General features: G+C 37.0%; 1 protein-coding gene and 1 non-coding gene across 2 annotated transcripts in view; one reads left to right on the top strand and one right to left on the bottom strand.

The window, feature by feature from the left end:
* The window catches only part of CEP128 (centrosomal protein 128), a 441,766-nt gene that overhangs the window by 206,903 nt on the left and 211,800 nt on the right, over positions 1 to 23,063 (bottom strand). The window lies entirely within an intron of this gene.
* Positions 5,936 to 6,007, top strand: TRNAS-GGA (transfer RNA serine (anticodon GGA)). The gene has a single exon. It is a non-coding gene; the product is annotated as a tRNA-Ser (tRNA).

Here is a 23,063-nt window from a genome sequence, read left to right as displayed (position 1 = left end):
GCAGAACCACCACCTTGGAGGCAGGGTGTCTGCACTGAGGAGGACCCGAGGTTTAATCCACTGATTAGCCTCTGGTTCCGGGCAGTCTCAGAGGGAAACAGAAGCCACTGAGGGCCAGCCAGGGTACCGACCTCAGGGAGGCTGCCCAGCAAATGGTTCTGTGGAATTAAACAGGACACACATCCAGGTCTGAGAGGAATGGAGGGCGGCAGCAGCGAGAGAAGAGGTGAAATCAAGCTGGCTGGTGCTGCAGGCAACACCACCCGAGATGAAACGTGGCAGACGAGCTACACCAGCGACTGACTCTAGCCTTGAAATGTGCAACTGCGGGAAAGCAACCACCAAAGGGATGGGGAGCTTCACTCAGGGACAGAGGAGGCAGGGGCACCTTTCTGCCTCAAAGGTGCATAAGGGGACCTCTGCTGGGATGCAGACAAGGTTACCTGAGAGACTATGGTCCAGATTTGGTCCCTGGACCAAAGCAGACTAAAAAGGACTGCTTTAAATTTTAAACTAGATCTGACTTTCAGTTCACTCTTTCCCATTAAGTTTCTTGCTGCTTCACCACCAGCCTTCCCACGTCAGACAAGGAGGGTTTGCTTTTTCAGCTAAAGGCTGTCATCATTTGGACTCCTCTGGATTTCTTAAATTCCACCACCATGGTCCCCTTTGCTCACTCAGGTCCAGCCATAGCGGCTTCTCTGACATTCCTCAAACACGCAGGGCACACAGCTGCCCCAGGGCCTTTGCACTAGTGCTTCTCTCTACCTGGAATACGCATGTCATTTCTGCATGTAAATTTCCCCCTTGCATTCCTTGTTCCAATGGCACTTTCTCAATGAAGCCAACTCTGATGACATTTATGGTACAGGCAGGGAGGAGGGAGGAGGGAGGAGGGAGGGGGGTTCAGGATGGGGAACACGTGTATACCTGTGGTGGATACATGTTGATGTATGGCAAAACCAATACAATACTGTAAAGTAATTAACCTCCAATTAAAATAAATAAATTTATATTAATCAATAAATAAATTTTTAAAAATAAAATAAAATTATACTTTGTCTTTACTGGCATTCCTCTTGCCTTCTTTGCTTTTTTTTTTTCCCCCATGGCAATTATTATCTTTTAAAATACTCTATAATTGACTTGCTTTTGTTTATTGTCTGTCTCCTGCCAGTAGAAGATAACCAACACAGCTGCAGGACTTCCTGTGTATTTTATTCACTGCTGTTATCTTTGCTTTCAAGAAAAGAGCCCAGCATTATAGTAAGCACTTGACAACTATTTGTTAAGTGGATTAACCAAAGGGTCAAGATTCAAGAGGAAAATCAGATTAGTTAAACACTAAATTAAGGGAAACACATTTCCCTGGGCATCTATTTGTCCTTGACATTACAAGTGCTCAAAGATGATTTACTGATTCCTTGTGTATGTACTCCTGATCACATTCTTATGATTGCCCTTGCGCATTCCCTTAATGCAGCCTTTGGACCAAGCAATGTCTCATGAGAATAACACCAAAACAAAGAGTCATATGTAAAAACAGCAGTTCATATGTAAAAACAGCAGTTCACATTTACTGAACCCTCTCTAGCCACTGTCTCAATCAATCTGCCTGTATTAGTGCATTTGATACAACAACCCTTCCAGGTGAACAATATTATTAATGCCACTTAACAAATGGGCAACTAAGGGATAGTGAGGTTGGAAGTGTCTCAGGGTCAAAATGTGGTAAAATCAAGAGTCAAACCTAAGCAGTGGGAGTTCAGAGTCCATGAATTTCCAAAGGCCACTTGGAAAACCTGTGGCAACTACCTGCTTATTTTGTGACCTATAATAAGAGCTATTTCTTTAAAATCAAAAAGAAACTGTTTTTCTGAGAGGTAAAGCAACACAAACACATAAAGCAAAACCCAAGCCAAAAGATCCACACAGCATGGTTTTTTAACCATATAAATTATGATTTATATGATTATGACACCACCCAAAAATGTACACTATAAAAATTATGTTTGTTTTTACTATTCTTATGATTAATACCAGAGAGACTAGAACTAAAGGAAAAGTTCTTAAAACAAAAAGTGAAAATACACAGATTGACAGATGATGCAGGAAAAAAGAAGGCCAGAGATAAAAGGTAGGTAAAAATCAATCACTGCTTCATTAAAATTGTAAAACCTTGGAAAAACCACTTAACCTTTCTGGGTCCATTCCTTCATTTGTAGTAGAGACAGTTAGAAACACATACGGGGCTCTCCCAGTTCTCAGATCTATGGTTATCTATTTAAAGATTCTTATGCTAAACAGTATCAGCTTTCTTTAAAAACAAACAAACAAACAAACAAAAACTTAAAAGTATGGAAACTGCATTCCTTTGGCTGAGTCTTAGTTGTGGCATCTGTAGTCATATCTTTAGTTGCGGCATGCAGACTCTAGTTGTGGCTTGTAAACTCTTAGCTGAGGCATGTGGAATCTAGTTCCTGGACTAGGGATCAAACCAGGGCCCCCTGCTTTGGGAGCATGGAGTCTTCGCCACTGGACCACCAGGGAAGTCCTCGATGTCTATTTTTAAGAACTTACTCAGGTCCTATTCTAATTTAAACTTTTAAAAATTCAAAAGCTAAAAAATATATAAGAAATTAGAACACATGTGTTCACTGTTTTAACTAGGTTTGATATTTTATTGTCTTATGTCAATAAATTATCATTCAAAATATTAAAACCAATATAATCTACTTTCAGATTTTATTGTGAGATTATAAGATTCACATGCAGCTGTATAAAATAATAGAGAGAAGGCTTATATCCTTTGCCCACCTTCCTCCAATGATACCAGTCTGCATAAATGTTATTTAATACCATAACCAGAAGACTGACACGGATACAATCCACAGACATGATCCAGATTTCATCAGTTTTTACCTGCACCTGTGTGTGTGTGTGTGTGTGTTTAATTCTACACAACTCTATCATTTCATCACATGTGCAGATTCACGTGAGCACCAACACAGTCACGACACAGAAAGTTCCTGCACAAAGATCCCTTCATCCTACCTTTTTATAGCCACAGAAAACACCCTCCTTCCCTATTTTCTTTCACAGCAAAAGAAAACCAAAGAAAATTGTCTGGGTAATAACATCTTAATTTAGATTCAACCCACAAAATGATTATTAATAAAACTTTAAACTACCAGAATTAAGAAACTCTTTAGATTAGTAAGACAGATGCTTATGTAATGGGAAAAACACACTAAAAATAATACCTTTATTTGTTCCTTACCACATAATTAAATATAGAAAAACAGGATCTCTGAGAAATAATTTCAATATGTAGCTGTAAACCATTAGAGCATTTTACTAAGGATAAATTGCAATTTAAGAAGCTGATACTCATTTGAAGAATGAAGAAAACCATGAAGTAAACATTCCAGCCAATAAGTTAACATTTGAATCAAAAGTTCAGATTACATTTTCTAAGAGGAAAAAAAAGAAGTACCATATACTAAATAAAATTTAGGATTTGGTTACGCTGAGAAGTCACATAGATTTTTATCTGCTCATATTTTATATACAGATACAATACAATATATGTGAAAAAGTGAAAATGAAGTCGCTTAGTCGTGTCCGACTCTTTGCGACCCCATGGACTGTAGCCTACCAGGCTCCTCCATCCATGGGCTTTTCCAGGTAAGAAAACTGGAGTGGATTGCCATTTCCTTCTCCAGGAGATCTTCCCAACCCAGGGATTGAACCCGGGTCTCCTGCATTGTAGGCAGACGCTTTACCTTCTGAGCCACCAGGGAATATACATATATTTTCCAATCTCATGTGTACTTAACAAATATAAACAATTTATTTTATTATGGAGACTTTTAGGACTATTCCTCATAAATCTAAAAATTACAGATGTATCTTAGGTCCATATTTTTATGTTTTGAAAATGGAAATGTATATTGAATGTAATTTTCTATAAAGCTGAGACAGCAACAATATTGAATTATGCCAAAGTTTCACCTAGATCAATTCCATCTTTCCTTTTCTCAATCCTTCCATTCCTTCCCTTATTTTCTTTCTTGTCTCATTTCTACCTTTCTTTTTTAAACCTTTTTATTATGCAAAATTTCAAACCTATTCAAAAGCAAAGAGCTAGATCAGTATAATGAGCTGATATACACATTATCCAATTACAACTATTATCTATACCTGAACAATCTTATTCGTTTGTGATACATTATTTTAAAATTGCTATTTTTTTAGGCATGACCAAAGTACTGTTGCTGCTGCTGCTGCTAAGTCGCTTCAGTCGTGTCAGACTCTATGCAACCCCATAGATGGCAGCCCATCAGGCTCCCCTGTCCCTGGGATTCTCCAGGCAAGAACACTGGAGTGGGTTGCCATTGCCTTCTCCAATGCATGAAAGTGAAAAGTGAAAGTGAAGTCGCTCAGTCGTGTCCAACTCTTAGCGACCCAATGGACTGCAGCCTACCAGGCTCCTCCGTCCATGGGAGTTTCCAGGCAAGAGTACTGGACTGGGGTGCCATTGCCTTCTCTGGACCAAAGTACTGTAGTTATGTTTAAAAGATAAGAATCATTTTATTTTAGCCAAAAGGATGTTCACAATAAATATTTACCAATGACCTGATATAGCCTGATATTTGCTGGTGAAGTGAAGTGAAGTGAAGTCGCTCAGTCGTGTCCGACTCTTTGCGACCCCGTGGACTGTAGCCTACCAGGCTCCCCTGTCCATGGAATTTTCCAGGCAATAGTACTGGAGTGGACTGCCACTTCCTTCTCCAGCGGATCTTCCCGACCCAGGGATCGAACCCAGGTCTCCGGCACTGTAGACAGACGCTTTACCATCTGAGCCTGGAGAGTGGCTTGTTATCAACAGAGTGCAGGGCAGTGATGCTGTGTGATTTCCACAAAGAGATTAGAAGAAGCAATATAACTTCACTATTCCCCAGGACACATGAGCCCTGAGCTGCCATGCTCTGAGGAACAGGAGCAGGGGGAGACTTCCTTGTAGGCAGCCCTGCCTCTGAATCCTCCCAACAGAGATACCAGACACTGAAGAGGAATTTCTCTCCATCGTTGCATATTAGTACACATTCTGGATGTTCGGTTCTTTTTTTTTTTTCAACCAACCCCCTAATGATGGATATTGGGTTATTTCCTCTTTTGCTATTAAAAAGTGCTGCAAAAAAAACCAGCATTATGCAGTGGGCTCTTGTATGGCTGTCCACTGTATCTGCATCTTTGACACAAATTCCTAGAAGTAGGATCCAGGAATCAAAAGTTAGTGCTTATGGAAATTAACTACATTCAAAGGCACCTTCAAAAGGGGACCATTTTGCATTGCGACAAGCAGTGTGTAAAAAAAGCTTGTTTCCTCAGTTTCCAGTCTCAGTATTTAGGGCTATAACCTCTTGTGTATGATAAGACTGGCAAATATTTTTCCCAATTGATAACTTGCTTTTTATTTTACTTATGGTGGAAGGTTTTCAATCATTAAAATAAATAAATAAATAAATAAATAAATAACTTCTATATAATCAAATATATCAATTCTATATCCTGATTGCTTCTGGATTTTAGCTAGTAAAGGTAACTTTTGCCTACTGCCAGACTATAGAGGTATTGTCCATGCTTTTACTAGTATTTGTGTAATTTCATTTTTAACACTGAAGTCTCTGATCCATTTAAAATACATTCAAGTGGATGGCCTCAGTAATGAATCTAATGTAATCTTTTTCCATACAAATATCCAGTTATCCCTGTATACTTACTAAAAAGTTTATATATCTGCACTGATTTAAAATTCTAACCTTACTGTAGACTAAATTTCTTTAAGCATTTGGGTCTATTTCTGGATTTTCTATTGGTTCCGTTGGTCTGTCTAGTAAATTTATTTTTCTTTTTAAGAGAGATTTGGGCTTCCCTGGTGGCTCAGAGGTTAAAGCGTCTGCCTGGAATGCGGGAGACTCAGGTTCGATCCCTGGGTGGGGAAGATCCCCTGGAGAAGGAAATGGCAACCCACTCCAGTAGTCTTGCCTGGAGAATCCCACGGAGGGAGGAGCCCGGTAGGCTACAGTCCATGGGGTCGCAAAGAGTCGGTCTAAAGAGATTTAGACCGACTCTTTTCCCTTGCTCTTCTTTCTCTGGATTTTACAGTATATTCATACTTTTTCATTCTTCCAAATGAATTTTATAATTGGCTTTCCAAGCTTGAGTTAAAAAAAAGAAAAACAAAAAAGGAGATTATACATGTATGAGTTTGCATTTAAGTCATTGATTTGGGAATAAATTATATCATTATGATACTTGAGTTCTCCTAGCCAAGAAAATGGTATGCCTCTCATATCTTCCAGTATACAGCTGTCTCTTTCAGGTGTGTTTCACAGTTTTCCTCATATGGGTTTTAATTTGTCATTAAGGTTAGTTATAGCTACATATTTTATTTCCTTTTTTTGAAAAATGAATAGGGTTTTCATTTCCATTCTATCAACTGGATTTTTTTCTGAATGGCTCAGTTTCTTATTATCAACAATTCTAATGGCTTGCAAGTGGAATATCAAATGAAACACCTGCCTTGCTTAAGAATAATATCTGATCAATATTGGATCCTCTATCTAATTTTATACACAGGACATTAAGAAGTAACCATAATGTGGAGCTGAGAGAAAGCTACAATGGGGATCAACATGTATTTCACGTTTGTTTCTATAATCAACAACAAATGCCACAATTAGACTGTCTTCTTTCTATTTCAGACTGCAGAGCAATGTAGCAAATTAAAACTAGGAGAGTAACTAAGAATGAGAGAATACCTAAAATAAGAATTCTTTTGTAATACAAACAGCCAGCACAACAATTAATTCTGGACTAATAATTATTTTTGAACCTTGACCCTTGGAGGAGGGGACATAAACAGATAACCTATACCTATAGCTATCTGCAAAACACAGCTATTTCTTAAGGATAGATAGGAACAATCTCAGAAGGATGAAATCACATCATAAATTGCTGCAAACATAATCTCCATTACCAAACAATTTTAAACACAGACTGAAACAGTTTTAGTGTTCTTCTCATCTGCTTTCCTTGATAATTTGTTACTAGGCAACAGATCTTATTGACTTTGTTTTCTCATGGGAGATGCCACAACCATAGTATGAAATCAGAATTATACATTGCGTTTAGAAAAAAAGTTAGGAAATTCTGATTAAACAATAACAAACAAGATGTACCTATTTCCATCTATTTCAGAGTTGACTGGATCTGCATATATATAAGCATATATATATGTATTATATGAATACACACACATATATACAGTCTATACCACCTACTGAAATAATAATCATGTAAAATATATTGCTGTATAAAATAATAACTTGTCCATATCACAAAACCTACTTTCCCAGACTTTTTCCTCAAGTTATCTTAGGATTATAAATATTAAAAGAATAGATATTTCTATTGAAATACTGTCATTAAGGAGTATACAACTGAAAATAAAATAAAGCAAGTCACTAGTCATTTAAAAATTCTCTTTAAAAAATAATCATCTAATTAACCCCTTGTTATCTGATCTGCACATCAACCTGCTCAAAGGCCCCATAACTAGTGACGTATTTTACACATGCATATTCCATTGACTTTATTTTTTTTTGCATATTCCACTGACTTTAATTGGATATTTTCTTGAGCAAAATTTTAAAAAATCAAAAGTGATTTAGAATAACTAGAACTGACAATGTGCAAACTCCATCTAAACGTTTACATAGAACAATTTCAAGACCACAATATGACTGTGAATTAAACCATCGGACATTCAAATTGTCCAATAGTTTTCTTTAAAGTCATAAAACATTAGAAGCTAAAATCATTAACTTGCATACTCCAGAGCATTAAAGTAAATCTTATTTACCAAATACACACATTCACTCCCTTCAAAAAAACAAAGTGTAGCACCTACAAACAAAAGAGCTCTTTTGGCTCACAGGAAAAGATAATCTAATTTTGCTGTTTTTCTGATCTCCAAAAATTATTTCCATCATTTATATACAGATTGAGGTAAATGTTGAACTGAGGTAATGAAAAACCAAGGAAACCACTTAGGATAACTTCCATGTAACTACTCTGAGTCAGTCCTTGTTTTTTCTCCTTTGTAATGAAGAAAGAAATCTAAAGAAAAATACATACACTCCTTTAAAGTGTGCTCTGAAAATTAACATATGAGAATATAAGTGTGTGTGTATATAAATATATATAAAATATCTATGTGTTCACATATTTTTACCACACAATATTATACTAATGAAGCGTCAAATAACACATAAAACAATTACTTTCTCTTCAATCATAAGATGCTACAGCATAAAATATATAGGAAATTGTAAGTAGTAATGTATTTGTTTTTTAAAACGGAGTGAAAATAATTCTACAGGTCTAATGCTATTGACTTAACTTGTTGCGTGCCAATTCATCTTTTATTATCTTGTTCTACTATAAACACAAGTACATGAAATCAATTTGTTCTTTCTAGTCTAATTCCAATGACTACACATTGGGCATAGGAGGGAATTAGGGCCTAATAGTAAAATTTGATAAACCCCTTTAGAAAGAAACCTTTTAATTTGAAACTTTTGGGGGAGATCAAATATAAGAGGTCAGAAAGTCTGCAAATACAAACATTAGACATAATCTGCCTCCAACACAAGAGGGGGTTTGAGAGAAATAACTCCAAGGAAAAGCAGTGCACAGATTCTCTAAAGAGCTCATTGACACGTCTCAAATTCTATACTGAAGCCTCTTGATCCTTTTAACTTCTATAATTCCAGTTGACCCTTCCAGGTCCAGGCAGGCTGTTCTGCACATCTTCAGGGATGTAAAAGGAAGCCTTCCCAAGCCACCGGACTCTGTCCAGCACCATGAGGGGCCTTGGCATACGAATGTGGGGACTGCAGCACACATCTGAGCCCTGCTGCCCCACAGACAGTGACTCTTCAGCCGCCTCTTGAACCTAGAGGGATTCACACTGTCTTTGGGAAGACAAGACCAAAGGAGAGGGCCTGAACTTTTCCTCCGAGTGGGCTCTTCACGGTTTGATCAAAGAATCTAACCATACCCAGAGTTTGGTCCAGTATGAGTGGGCAGCCATGCATCCATGGCCCTGTATACTCCTCATCCCATAGAATGCACTCTGAAGTAGAAAACCCAAGGCAAGCCCTCGGATGTATCCTCGAAAGGCAGCCTGAGATCACAAGGGTGATTAGGGCTTCTGTAACTGTTCAACTAGAAGCCATCTTAAAGTTCTACCAATCTACCTATCTCAGTCAGAAACACTTCACCTACTCCATCATGAATATCCTGAAATGACAAATAACCAAGTCAGTGGCAAGGGTTCACTTTCCCTGAGCCCTGTATGTCTCCATTAGATCTAGTTCAGGCTGGACAAACAGACTGCTTCCAAATGCCATACAGCCTAAAACTCTAAACTGTAAAATGCAAGGTTACACTAACTCCATCTTTCACCAGATAATGCCCTATCTGTAAAGAATACAAAAGTTAAATTTAATCATATCATAGGACAATCAAAGAAGACACAGGTAGACTAAAACTGAACAATACTGTAGCTTCTTATCACTACTAGTAACAGAACAGCTCTCAAGAAGAGCATGTTTTATACAGAAGGCATAACAGAGGAAGAGCATTTTCCCCATTGCTCATTCTACAAATAAGAGGAATCACCACACTCATTCACAGAAGATATCTGGTGGTTAATGAAAAAACATTCTTAATCTGATATCAAATCACATTTCCAAGTTCACCTTATTTCTTTCTTCCTCTCCCACTTCTCATCTGCTGAAATTTACTCCTGCTCCTCATTGAAGGAAACCATTTTCTACTGTTGTCGTCCTAAATCTCTTCCTGGTTCCTAGACCAGCATGGCCTTTTTAAAATCCTATGACTCTTCTGTAGTTTCAGTTGCCTGCTTCTCCAGCTGGCACACTCTTATTTAACCTTCAGAGTCCAATTGAAATAGCTCTCTGTCCTCCAAATCATCCAGGAAGAGCTAGTGTCTTCATTATGTGTCTGCACAGTACCTTATTAGTATTGACAGCAATATATCCAAAGGTGAGCTGAAGTGAGCACCTAGACTACGGGGCTAGAACCTCCTCGAGGGCAGGGACAGGGTCCTTACTACTCTTTGAATCTGCCCAGCCGTGCACATGGTAGGTTTATTTTTATATATGTATTTAAAGCATAAAAAGTTTTTAAGTAACTTCTATTTAGCATCACTTACAAGTACTGGATAACTTATGTAGATTGCAGGCAACATCCTACAACCAGCCTATCCATACAAAGAATCAAGAGTCAGCTGCATGAAAATCTTGGTTATTAGAAACTATGTAAAAGCAGCTGGAACCTAGCCATTCAATGCTGCAGTTTCCTATTTTATTTGTTAGCATCTAGTGTTTATCTGTCTTGCTTTGCTGAGTAGTGAAAAGTTAAGAGAACTGAATTCTATAAATATTATTTATGCACATGGGATCCAATTTTAATATTCTGAAAAATAAAACTACTAGTAAGAATATACTGAATATTGTATTCTTTTTCAATGTATCAGAGGCCAGCAAAATATCAAAATGTAAATCTCAGACATCTAGTTGTACAATATGTTTCTTCTCAAGAAGCCCGAGTTTTCTTTAGGATGTGTGTACACAACTGGAATCTTTAAATTGCTGCATAAGTGTACATGATTGTATCATTAATTCAAGGAGTAATATATGCACACACAAAGAGCTATGTCTCTCATTAGAAATGTAAACACCATCACTCAAAGATGAGAAAAACAACAGAAAAGGAACAGAAGGGAAGATACTGATGAAAGGCTATTATGGAAATGGAACATTAAAGTGTGTTTCTGTGTGTATGCATTGATATCATCACACTTCACCACATAAGTGTGTGTGGGCCCAACTAATGAAAAGGCTTGGTACAGCAAGGCTTCTCAGTGAGAATTTAGAATCAAGAACATCAGACAAGAACAGATCTAGAAAATTACCCTAGCTCTCTCATGGTTTCTCCAAGTTGACTGTGGTTATATCACTTCAAAGGCCCCCATAAAACCAACAGCCAAGAACTGCTTTCCTCAGCCCTTCCCACTCTCTATTTATACTCCCACCTGAAAATATATATATATATATATATATGTCCTAGAAGTAAACAGTAATACCTTAAAAAATATGGAACATGTTAATAATAGCAATATTGTCTAATCATTCAAATATCACATAATCAAATGGTCAACTCCCATCTTAAAATAAGTGAAGGCCAAAATGACACTTGCAAAGGTATCAATTATAAAAGATTATTTTATTTTTTAAAAGTAATTATAATAACATGTGAAAAATATTCTTACAGTGAGTCACTAGAGCATAAAAACAGTCTTCCCACATGCACTGTGAAAATTTGTTTCAGCCATAATTTGGAAAACAAATAAAATCCAAACCTCCCACAAGTCAGAAAGTCAGAACTCTTACTATTTGTCAGGCATGATTCTACAAGGCAGAGGCAAAGCTTATATGATTAAACATTTAAAATAAGATAATTTCAAGCACTGATAGAGGCAATAAAGAAAATATTCAAAAATGCAAAAGCAAGTTGGCATTAATGAAGATAGCTTTTCCGTGAGGTGACAATGAAGTTAAAAATGATAGGAAGAAATAAAAGTCCAGAGTGAGACCTGTAAGAGAGAAAGGGAAAAGTACAAATGGCCCAAGGCAAGAATGAGATTGGTAGGCTAGAAATTGGTAAAATAAAGAGGGGCAAGCACTGAGTGAATGTTAAGTCAAGGAATGCCTTGATCCACTTTATATAACAGCTATTTACTTGCTGCACAGCCTTGGGCAAATCACTTAACCTTTCTGAACCTGAGTTCCTTCATCAATAAAATGGGGATTAGTAACAGCACCTTCAGCATAGAGCTGTGGTAAGGATTAAATGAGTGAACATTTATGTACCTGTAATATTACGTGGCACAGTAACTGTGAAGTGACTTCACTACAATTTTATTAGCATTAATAGGCAATAATATTACCTATTTCATCATCAATTTAAAAATATTCACTCTGCCTGCTAGATGAAACAAATAACTGCATGAATGCAAGAGTGGAGGCAGGTATAAGCCAGATAGGAGGTCACTGCAGTGGTGTCCAGGCAAAAGTTGACTTTGAACCAAGATTATTAGAATGAGACAGATTTGGAATATAGTGTATAGGTAGAGCTGATAATATTGTTTAAAGAATTAGATATGCAGAGTGAAGGGAAGATTAGAAACTAAATAACACTAATTTTAACAGTGAGAGATATAATTCATACAGCATATGAATCACCCATTTGAAATGTATGATTGGATGACCAAAACACAACCATCACAATTCTAGAATGTTTTCATTACCCCAAAAAGAAACCTTGTACCCCTTGGCTGACACATCCCAATTCACCCATTTCCCCCACTACTCTGGCCTTAGGCAACCACTAATCTATTTCCTGTTTCTCATTTGCCTGTAAGGGACATTTGATATAAATGAGATCATACAGCATGTAGCTTTTTTCATTGACTCCTTACACTTAGCTTAGTGTTTTTAAGGTTCATCGATGTAAAATTTATTAGTAATGCATTTCTTCTTATTGCTAAATAATATTCCACCATGTAGCTGTACGACGTTCTACTTATCCAATCACCAGTTGATAGACATTTGGGATGCTTCTACTTTTGGGCTATTATGAACATTTGGCTGCTATGAATATTAATGTACCAGTTTTAACATGGATATGTGTGTTCATTTCTCTTTGGTATATACCTTGGAATAAAAAAGTGGAGTACTATGATAATTCTATATTTAACTTATCAGAAAACTGCCAGATTTTTCCACAGTGGCCTCACTTTTTCACATTCTCACCAGCAGTGTATAAGGCTTCCAATATCTCCACATCCTCTCCAACAGTCATTATCGGTCTTTTTGATAACAGCTATCCGGAGGGGTGTGAAATGGCATCATGTTGTGGTTTTGATTTGCATTTCCCTGATGGTTAACGATACTGGACATCTTTTCATGTGCTCATTAGCCATTTTATATAATCTTTGGAGAACTGCCTATTTGAGACCTTTGCCCAATTTTTAATTGAGCTATTTGTCATTTCATCATTGAGTTGAGGGAGCAAAGCGAAATACCTTAAGCAAAGCAAAGGTTAATTGAAAAAGAAATAATAGCCAAAGCCAGCATGTCCGTGATAGTTCACAAAACTTGTAGCCTCTTAAGGGTAAGAACTCTGCCATCAGCCACTTGGAATGATACTTGTCCCTTTCTGAGTGACTAGCAGAACTGAAAGTGAAATATTTTAAAAAGCAAATGAAAATTCTGAAAACAGAATGCCTAAAGTAAGAAGAAGTACTATCACTTTTAGTGTAGACAGAACACTAGCATTTAGAACTAATTTCCTACACATACTAACAACTAAATTTCACTACATGAATCAGTTTAAGTAAGTTGGCAATGGCTATCTAGAACAGTGTTTTAGGGAGAATACTGAAGCTGCAGCTGACCCAGAGAAAGCTAACTTTTGTAATGTCTGCCATGAGCATCAGAAGATGAGAGTAGTGGCAGGTATGGTAGGTAGGGCACTATTCCTAAGATGGTTTAGGTCTCTTGAAAATATAAAAGCAATTCAAAAAGTTTTTTAAACCATGCAGGTTACTTTAAAAAGAAATGAAAGATACTTAGAGTACTCTTGTGGGCTTCCCTGGTGGCTCAGCTAGTAAAGAATCTGGCAGTAATGCAGGAGATGTGGGTTTGAGCCCTGGGTTGGGAAGATCCCCTGGAGAAGGGAATGGTAATCCACTCCAGTATTCTTACCTGGAGAATCCCATGGACAGAAGAGCCTGCTGGGCTAGAGTCCAAGGGCTCACAAAGAGGCAGACATGTCTGAGTGACTAAGCACACATACACAGAATATACTCTTAACATTTCAAAATGACCAAATGAACGTAAGGATTGTGCTTCCATCAAAACATCTACATGGGGCCGTTGTCAGAATACTGAATGAAATGGATCGCTAATTTAACTTAGTATGCATTTCACTTGCATCTTCACAGAGCTTCCATCCCCAGTCCTTGTTTTCATGTAACATAACACAGCCAAAATGGTGTTTGTTACTTTGCTATGTAATCAAACATATGAATTAAACTAGAATGACATGATCAAGTCGTATACAATTCAACAGCAATGACTTGAATGATACAAATAAATGTACAAATTATCAATGCCAATTCATTAATTCTATCTAGCATGGGGACAACTTCATATTAGCAGATATTTGTATCACTTTCATCTTCTCAACAAAAACTTCATAGTATTTATTCTAAATTTTAGTAAAAATAATGCAACTCAAAAAAACTAAACACTGTTTCAATGGACCCCAAATTTACATGGCACAAAAATACAATAATTTCACCGATAAAATGATATGTCCACAAGTAATCATTTTGTATTTTATATATACGTACATATCATATAGAGATATTCTACCTCTCTAGGTTTTCAGAAATTGAAGGAATACTAAAAGAAATTCTGAACAGAAAATATATAGCTGCAGACAAAGTGGAACCACCATTTCCAAACTAAATAAAATTAGCTTAACATGATCTTAGAGTGATGCTAAGAAATATTTTTTAATTTAACACAGGAAAACAGAATGAATTCTAATAATTCCTTGCTGTGTGTATTCAGGGATACAACTGGGAACGCTGATTTGTCAAAATGCTGCCTGTAAAGGACGGAGAGCCAAGGTTCACTAATAACCAAAAGGGAAGGAATGAAATGCAGCATCTCATCAAGAAAGGCACAGGCTCAAATGGGGTTAAGTGAGTACAAGGGCTCAACACCAGCAAGCCCAGCAATTGACCCACATCTGTAGGTTTTTTTGGAGCACTGACTTATTTCTCTGCTATCGGTTTTTCTCTTCTTGCCACAGAATATGAACTCTGAAAGAGAGGTCTGTAACCTTTTAATACCATGTCCAAAGCATAAAAAGAGGTTCTCCTATTTTGAGTTTGAGATTTTCAATCACAGAAGGACTCAGAAGAGACTACAGTGGATCTCCTGAAACAAACCCTGTGGTGAGGGGAAGCGAGCCACCAGCCCAGTTCAGGTCTGGCTACCGAGCTGTCAGTGTGAGTCAGGAAACTGAATCCTTTAGAACAAAGAAAGGGATGCGGACCTGGAAAGTCAACGCAATTGGTACTTATGACAGCTGGACAATATTAGCAGAGGAAAGAGAGAAGGAACAAAATGAAGGTGGGAAAAAACAGTTTAAGATGCAATCCAAGTACCAAAAGGCAAAAAAACACAATAAAGCCGGTATAAACTGTGTCTAGAACTTACTGCTCAAGTTGACAGGGAAATGGATGAAACTGGGGAGTAGGCAGAAGCCAAACTGGGAGGGAGATTGCAAATCATGGTAAAGAACTCTGGATTCTTTCCTCTAAGTACATGAGTTATTGATGGGTTGAGGTAGGGTAATAAGATGGTATAATTTATGTTACAGAACAGTTTCTCCAGGCTGCTGAGTGGTGAATGACAGGTACAGGTCACAGTTGAAAGTGACAGAATAAAGATAGTGATTTCCTGCATCACCGGTCAAGCCACATTTTACAAAGGAATCCTGTTCCCATTATCCACAGATCCAAACGCCTGTCACTTAACCTGCAAGAGTTTCAGTTTCCTTCCTAATAAATTAGGAAGACTGATACCTATCTCAAATGAAAGATTATCTGAGAAGTTACATAACACATCAAATACAAATTTGGAGTGTGGTAAATACTCAGAAAGCATTAGGTCCCTTTTCATTTACTTCCTATGTAGCTAATAAAAACTCTTCTAAATTCATTAGAAGGTGCTAACTTTTGAAAATAAAAAGCTGGAAACAAACAACTTGGTCTAGGCAGTCAAAACACAGCCTAAGCAATTTAGACTCTGTAGGCTAAATGGAAAATAACCTTGCCCTGAGCAAAATATTTACTAAGCTCTACACTCTAAACCAAAAACAATATGACTTGTGTACTGCAAAGAATGAACTATCCAAATTCTTTACTGCAATCTATACAGCACAGAGAAAGTTCTAGGAGGAAGGCAAATAAACCTCCGTGAAATGTCCTTCCTTCTGATTTGCTAAAGCTATCTTTGTCTACTGCCCAGCTACATAAATGACTGTACTATTCTCTACCATCTGTTTTTTGAACAGACGTACAGAAAATCAGAAAACTCAGTGACGGTTCAGTTCAGTTGCTCAGTCATGTCCGACTCTTTGCGACTCCATGAATTGCAGCACGCCAAGCCTCCCTGTCCATCACCATCTCCCGGAGTTCACTCAGACTCACATCCATCGAGTCCGTGATGCCATCCAGCCATCTCATCCTCGGTCGTCCCCTTCTCCTCCTGCCCCCAATCCCTCCCAGCATCAGAGTCTTTTCCAATTAGTCAACTCTTTGCATGAGGTGGCCAAAGTACTGGAGCTTCAGCTTTAGCATCATTCCTTCCAAAGAAATCCCAGGGCTGATCTCCTTCAGAATGGACTGGTTGGATCTCCTTGCAGTTCAAGGGACTCTCAAGAGTCTTCTCCAACAACACACTTCAAAAGTATCAATTCTTCAGCACTCAGCCTTCTTCACAGTCCAACTCTCACATGCATACATGACCACAGGAAAAACCATAGCCTTGACTAGATGGACCTTTGTTGGCAAAGTAATGTCTCTGCTTTTGAATATACTATCTAGGTTGGTCATAACTTTTCTTCCAAGGAGTAAGCGTCTTTTAATTTCATGGCTGCAGTCACCATCTGCAGTGATTTTGGAGCCCCCAAAAATAAAGTCTGACACTGTTTCTACTGTTTCCCCATCTATTTCCCATGAAGTGATGGGACCAGATGCCATGATCTTCGTTTTCTGAATGATGAGCTTTAAGCCAACTTTTTCTCTCTCCTCTTTCACTTTCATCAAGAGACTTTTGAGTTCGTCTTCACTTTCTGCCATAAGGGTGGTGTCATCTGCACATCTGAGGTAATTGATATTTCTCCTGGCAATCTTGATTCCAGCTTGTGTTTCTTCCAGTCCAGCGTTTCTCATGATGTACTCTGCATATAAGTTAAATAAGCAGGGTGACAATATACAGCCTTGACGTACTCCTTTTCCTATTTGGAACCAGTCTGTTGTTCCATGTCCAGTTCTAACTGTTGCTTCCTGACCTGCATACAGATTTCTCAAGAGGCAGGTTAGGTGGTCTGGTATTCCCATCTCTTTCAGAATTTTTTACAGTTTATTGTGATCCACACAGTCAAAGGCTTTGGCATAGTCAATAAAGCAGAAATAGAAGGTAACCTATGTAAATCATTTCTATACATCTTTAATTTTCCTTCATCTATTTTGGTATAGTCTTACTGTAGGAAGCCTTACATCATTTCTTAAATGTGAAATTTTTTCATAAATAGAAATTAATATAAGAGCATATGAGCTTCCGCTTACACTCTTCATCTTAGACTTCCTATAAAGTTCTCAACAATCCTAGGATTCTTACTACTACAGACAAATCGTTCATCAAAGAAATGATGAGATGAGACAGTGGGCAACAGAGAAGGTCTTTTAAGGCTGTGCCATCACATACATTGCCATGAACCACACAAGGTTACTGAGCCTCTGAAATGTGGCTGGCTGGGGCTAAGTTGTGCTGTATGGGCAAAGTACAAGCTAGGTTTAGAAAGCTCCATATGAAAAAGGAATGTAAAATAACTTGATAATTTTTATACTAATTATACATTAAAATGATTATATTTGGGATATAATGGGCTATATAAAATATATTATTAAAATTAACTTCACATTTTCTTTTTACCTTTTTTAATGTGACTTTTAAATAACATGTGTAGCTCGTATTTGTGTCCCATTCTTTTGGGGCAGCACTACTCTGTGAGGCTGCACATTTTCAATGAAATCCACTGTGTGTAATTCTGTTTTACAAGCCCAGATATAAACACATGGCTAGATGAATAAGTAAGTGGATAATCAGATATGTTTATGGTATCTCTGGATAAACTATTTCACAACATTGCTTAATCCTGTGTTTGGGGAAAATGCTATTCAAATAATTAGGTAAAGGTTAAAAAGTAAGTATTACATTTCATCTGATGAATAAACATGGCTTAAATGCTTATGGGTCACACACTGTGATGTCATGGAATATTGATACATTTAAGACAAGGTCTGTGCTCTTGTGTGATTCATGGTTTCCTGAACAGATACAAATAAGAAAACAAGTAAGCACAAAAAAAATTTCTGGTGCTGTGAGAAAGGCATCTAGTTTTCTGAAGGTTATTTCAGAATATAGACAGTGCTGCTAGTATTCAGTATTTGGAGGCAGCGATAACCAGATGTCCTTCAGCTGGTGGGAGCACCCTGTACCACAAAGAAGTTTCCACGTCAAAAGACTCATAGTGCCCTGATCTATGCTGGTTCCTGGACACTGGGGTGATTTCAGAGCCAAATGCTCAGAGACTCCATTCTAAGAGTACAATCAGCATAATATTACACAAAAGCATCTCTGGTGTATACATATACATACATGCAAATATATCACATACATTTTTACATATGGCATGCCAAAAGCAACAAAGTTTGTCATTCTCAGTCTGAGGAAAAAAAAAAAGTTACTTGAAGCACTTAATGCACATGCAGAATTTCCATATGTAAGCAAATAACATCTTAAAATTTTTTTTTTCCCACTTACAAACACTTTTGTTACTGAGTAGGAATATCAATCTTGCCATTCTTAGCTGATGCCCAGTTGACAAATTAAGTGGGAAGGATGGGGGCAAGGGGTGGTGGAAAGCCCTTTCTGTCATTTGCCCAGAAAAGTCACTCTTTATTCCTTTTAACCATTAGAGGGAACATTGCTAATCTGGTATGGGAAGCAAAAGACAGGTACTGTTCATTGCCTCAGAAGCAAAAGATAGGTACAGCTCAACACAAAATGTCAGAGTCATTAAAAGAGAAACAAGTCAACCTACCATAAATCAAGATATTCATTATTTAATAACAATAACTTTTAAGTATGTATGAAATTCATAAAAATGTCATACCTTCATGTCAAACCTGCTCATCTCTCCCACCCAAATCAAGAAAGATTCTTTGAAGAGCTGACATTCTAGAATCTTATTCAGGCTTAAGGCAATAGGAATATTTTAATTCCTGCTTACATCTAGGGATAGCTAAGCTATTTGCCTCAAAACTAAGGGTGTAGTACCCTTTTCAAAATGTCTTACTATATAACTTAATTATCTCTATAGGAAGTGAAAAAGTCTATAAATTATGGAGGGGAAATCAAGCATAATGGTGGAATAGTGTCCAAAAACTGATACCCTTTCTGCATTAAAATATTCAGGGCTAATTGTGATTTTAGCACTTGTTTTTATCCTTGCTTTGTTCATTGGCCAAACTTAAACACTTCTCATCTCCTTCAATGAAAAGTGGCGCTATTTGTTCCTGGAAGCATGAGCAGGGTTCCTCAAAGCCTAATTTTAAGGTCTTAATTGGCTGAGGCAATGGGAGACCATACAAAGCCCACTTCACAGAGAAGGGCAAGATTGCCAGGTCACTTGAGAATAGATGAAGAGCTAACTGGAAGCTATTGCTGAAATCTTAGTGTTCTGGGAAGTTTTACCAAATAGTAACTCACAGAGAATGGAACACAATCATCCATCATAACATAGAACCCAGAGGTGCTGAAGTCAGCTTGTAGAAACAAAACAATTAAAATAGAAACAGTTACCATCACTTAATAATTGAATATCATAACAAGCCAAGCAAGCTTTATGGAAACTGGATACTTCATTGGTTCTGTGGAATGTTGTTGATATCCAATCTGCAACTGTATCTTCTCATAAGCTCTAAGTCCCAGGAAACAGGAGGTTGTAACTTACTAACACTTTTGTTCATTTGGAACTACTGGACCTGTAGTCTACTTTTCACCTTTGCAAAGTTGAATGATCACCATTCATCCAGCCATCCATTTACCCATCCAACATCTGTTGTGTGTTATGTGATAAAAGACACTTAAGACACTGAATAAAATTATCTCGGCCTTCAAGCAGTCCATTATTACTTAACTAATAATAATTAATAATTCATCAACATACACCCACTATAAAAACATCCATTTTGGAATAATTTGAAGTAAATTGATACTTCCATCATCAATTCTAACCAACAGTGACAGGTTCCCAAAACAAACCAACAAAACCAAAAAAGACCAATTTATATTCGTGAAATTCAAGACTATGGAAAAAGAAAAGTTAAAGGTTCAGAATTAACTTAAAAATTTTTTTCAATAATCTTATGCTTGCAAAAAATAATAAAGATACATAATAAAAAATGATATTTCACATTTCGGAGGCTGAGAACAGTGAGGACATATGGCTGATATCCATATGCCATCAGATACTAAAATATTCATAAATTCATTCTATTTGCTGTTACAAAAAATATAATAAGAGGCTTATTTTCTTCAGGATGGTTCCCCAGGCAGTGAACACCCTGATTGTTTACTCTGGACTACTATCCTACTTGTTTGCTCCTTTGTCGGTTTACTCATTTCTTTCTGCAACGATTCATTGTGCACCTAGTATATGTTGCTGAAAAGAACAAGAAAAACCAAGGTGCCTCTTGTCATTAAGTTCTACCTCCGTCTGCCCCTAATAAACAACTAAGGTGTTTTGTTTGTTTGTTTGCTTTTTTCTCTATCAACCATTAGAATTCAATTCCTAAGTTCAGGTATATTCTACCTCATTCTTACCAGAGCCTTTCACTATAGAAAATTTACTTCTTTATTTCTGTTGTCTATTCTAGAAACACAAGTCCCCTCTTTTTTGGCTACTGAACAATTAATCTGATACTGGATTATCAGTCCTATGTGGACTGACCCAAAATAGATGAAAATTGAATACACAGAAAATGCTCTATAATTCCAAGAATTATAATAGGCAAGAGTTTGGTATAGGAGAAAGTTCTTATTGATCTTTCAGCAGAGGATACTGTAATTCACAATTAAAATTTAAGTCTAAAAGAAAAGCTTTTTGAAGAAATATGCAGCATTTAAAAAAAAACTGGAAATCCTAAATGATATTAATTCCAATTAATTATCATACATGGAACAATCAGATATGGTATTTTTCAAGTCTTTAAAAACTACAAATGAGATCTAAAAAGAAAAAAAAAACCCATTGTCTCCTGTGCCCCACCAACCAACAACTCTTCCTCCATTAACATGCTAACCACACACTCCTTCTGTTCTGTCACCTAGAATAAGAGGAGAAGTAATATAAGGTGCTACACATAAAAACAGATAAAACCCCTGTAAGATCTTTTTTGTAGGTAATCAGCACGTCTCACCTTTCCCAGTCTCCAAATACCCGCTAAGCACGGACACTCCTTCATTTCCTTGTATCTTAGAAATCACTAGACATTTCCAATCTCCCGTTACCATGACAGCCGTGATGTGTCTGAGCTAGCCAAAGCAACAGGTGCTAATAACATCACACTAACAGGGAAACTTCCCAATAGCAAAATGACAAAGAAACCCTTCTCTTGATGCGTTTTACCAGGATCTACAATGCATATCACTTCAGGGTAATTTATAGCAACTCACAGTTAGAGAAGACAAAAGAACAATTCCCTCTGTGGGTGCTTCTTCTGAAGCACCACACCTATGTGAAAAAAGGAATTCTAGAACCAAGCAGGGCCACTCCATCAACAACTTTCCCCTTTTGTGAAGCAGACACCCAAAACTACATAATACTTTTCATAGCCTTATATGTAAATTCTTCTGTAAATCCTTATCTGAACTAGAATTTTATTTTATTTTACTTTATCTTATTTTTTTCTTTTAGCCATGACATGCAATATGGGGGGATCTTAGTTCCCCAACCAGGGATAGAACCTGCAGCCCCTGCACTGGAAGCTCAGAGTCCTAACCAATGGACTGCCAGGGAAGTTCCTGAATTAGAATTTTAACTTTAAAAGACTATGTCTCTTTTATATATGGAACCCAGTGAAACAACACACACTATCAAGACACCAATAGGTAGTCACTGAAAATAAGTCAGTCTTGGCTCTTCTACGGCTTGCCTGAGCAAGGCAAGTACTTTCATTAGCACAAATTGAACTGGAGGAGATACAAAGTAAACTATACAGCCAAATATGTATTATAAGCCATGAATCTCACTTAATATTTCTGTCCAGGTAGTAATAAAAATAAATGGATACTTCTTCAAAAATGTTTTTAACAAAATGTTATATTTTAGAAAGAACAGATATTTCAAAGAGAATGGGGTACCAATGAGCATAGTTAATACTACACACCAATTTCTTACAAAATGGACTTTAAGACTGAGATGCAGAAAGGTGAATAAAATATTTGAGAACCAGAACTATAAAAGGAGGGAGGCATTTCAAAGTGCTCATGGAGAAATACTGAACTAAAGAAAGATTGCAAAAAATTGTAGATGAAAAATAAACTAGAGATTTAAATGGCGCTAGAGTTATGGAAAAGTAGTAAGGTGCTTAGTCACCTGGACACGGTAATGGAAACATGGAAATTGAAAGACAAATACAAAATCTTTTTGTTTTTGAAGTTCAGATTGGTTTACATGGAGACACCTGAGGCCAAACACTGATGTCTTACCTAACACTAGTCTTACACCAAGACTTACACAAAAACAAGGTTACAACTGGACCCGTGAACAAGAGATTATAAAGAAGTTAAATAGTAAGGTACATTAGTTTAATATGGAATGAAGATCAATTTACAGTGAAGATTAAAAAATAATCAATGAAAAAGGTTTTCATGCAGAAGCCTCAGAAGGAAGTAGATATTCATCACAGCTCATTAAATGTCAGAGAAAACAAATTCTAGAGCAACTCTCTGTCAGAAACTATATTTTAAACATTT

The sequence above is a fragment of the Capricornis sumatraensis genome, chromosome 2, assembly GCF_032405125.1.
Source record: "Capricornis sumatraensis isolate serow.1 chromosome 2, serow.2, whole genome shotgun sequence".
Classification (NCBI taxonomy): Eukaryota; Metazoa; Chordata; class Mammalia; order Artiodactyla; family Bovidae; genus Capricornis; species Capricornis sumatraensis.
The sequence above is the reverse complement of the archived record's forward strand: the minus strand, read 5'-3'. Positions and strand labels throughout refer to the sequence as shown.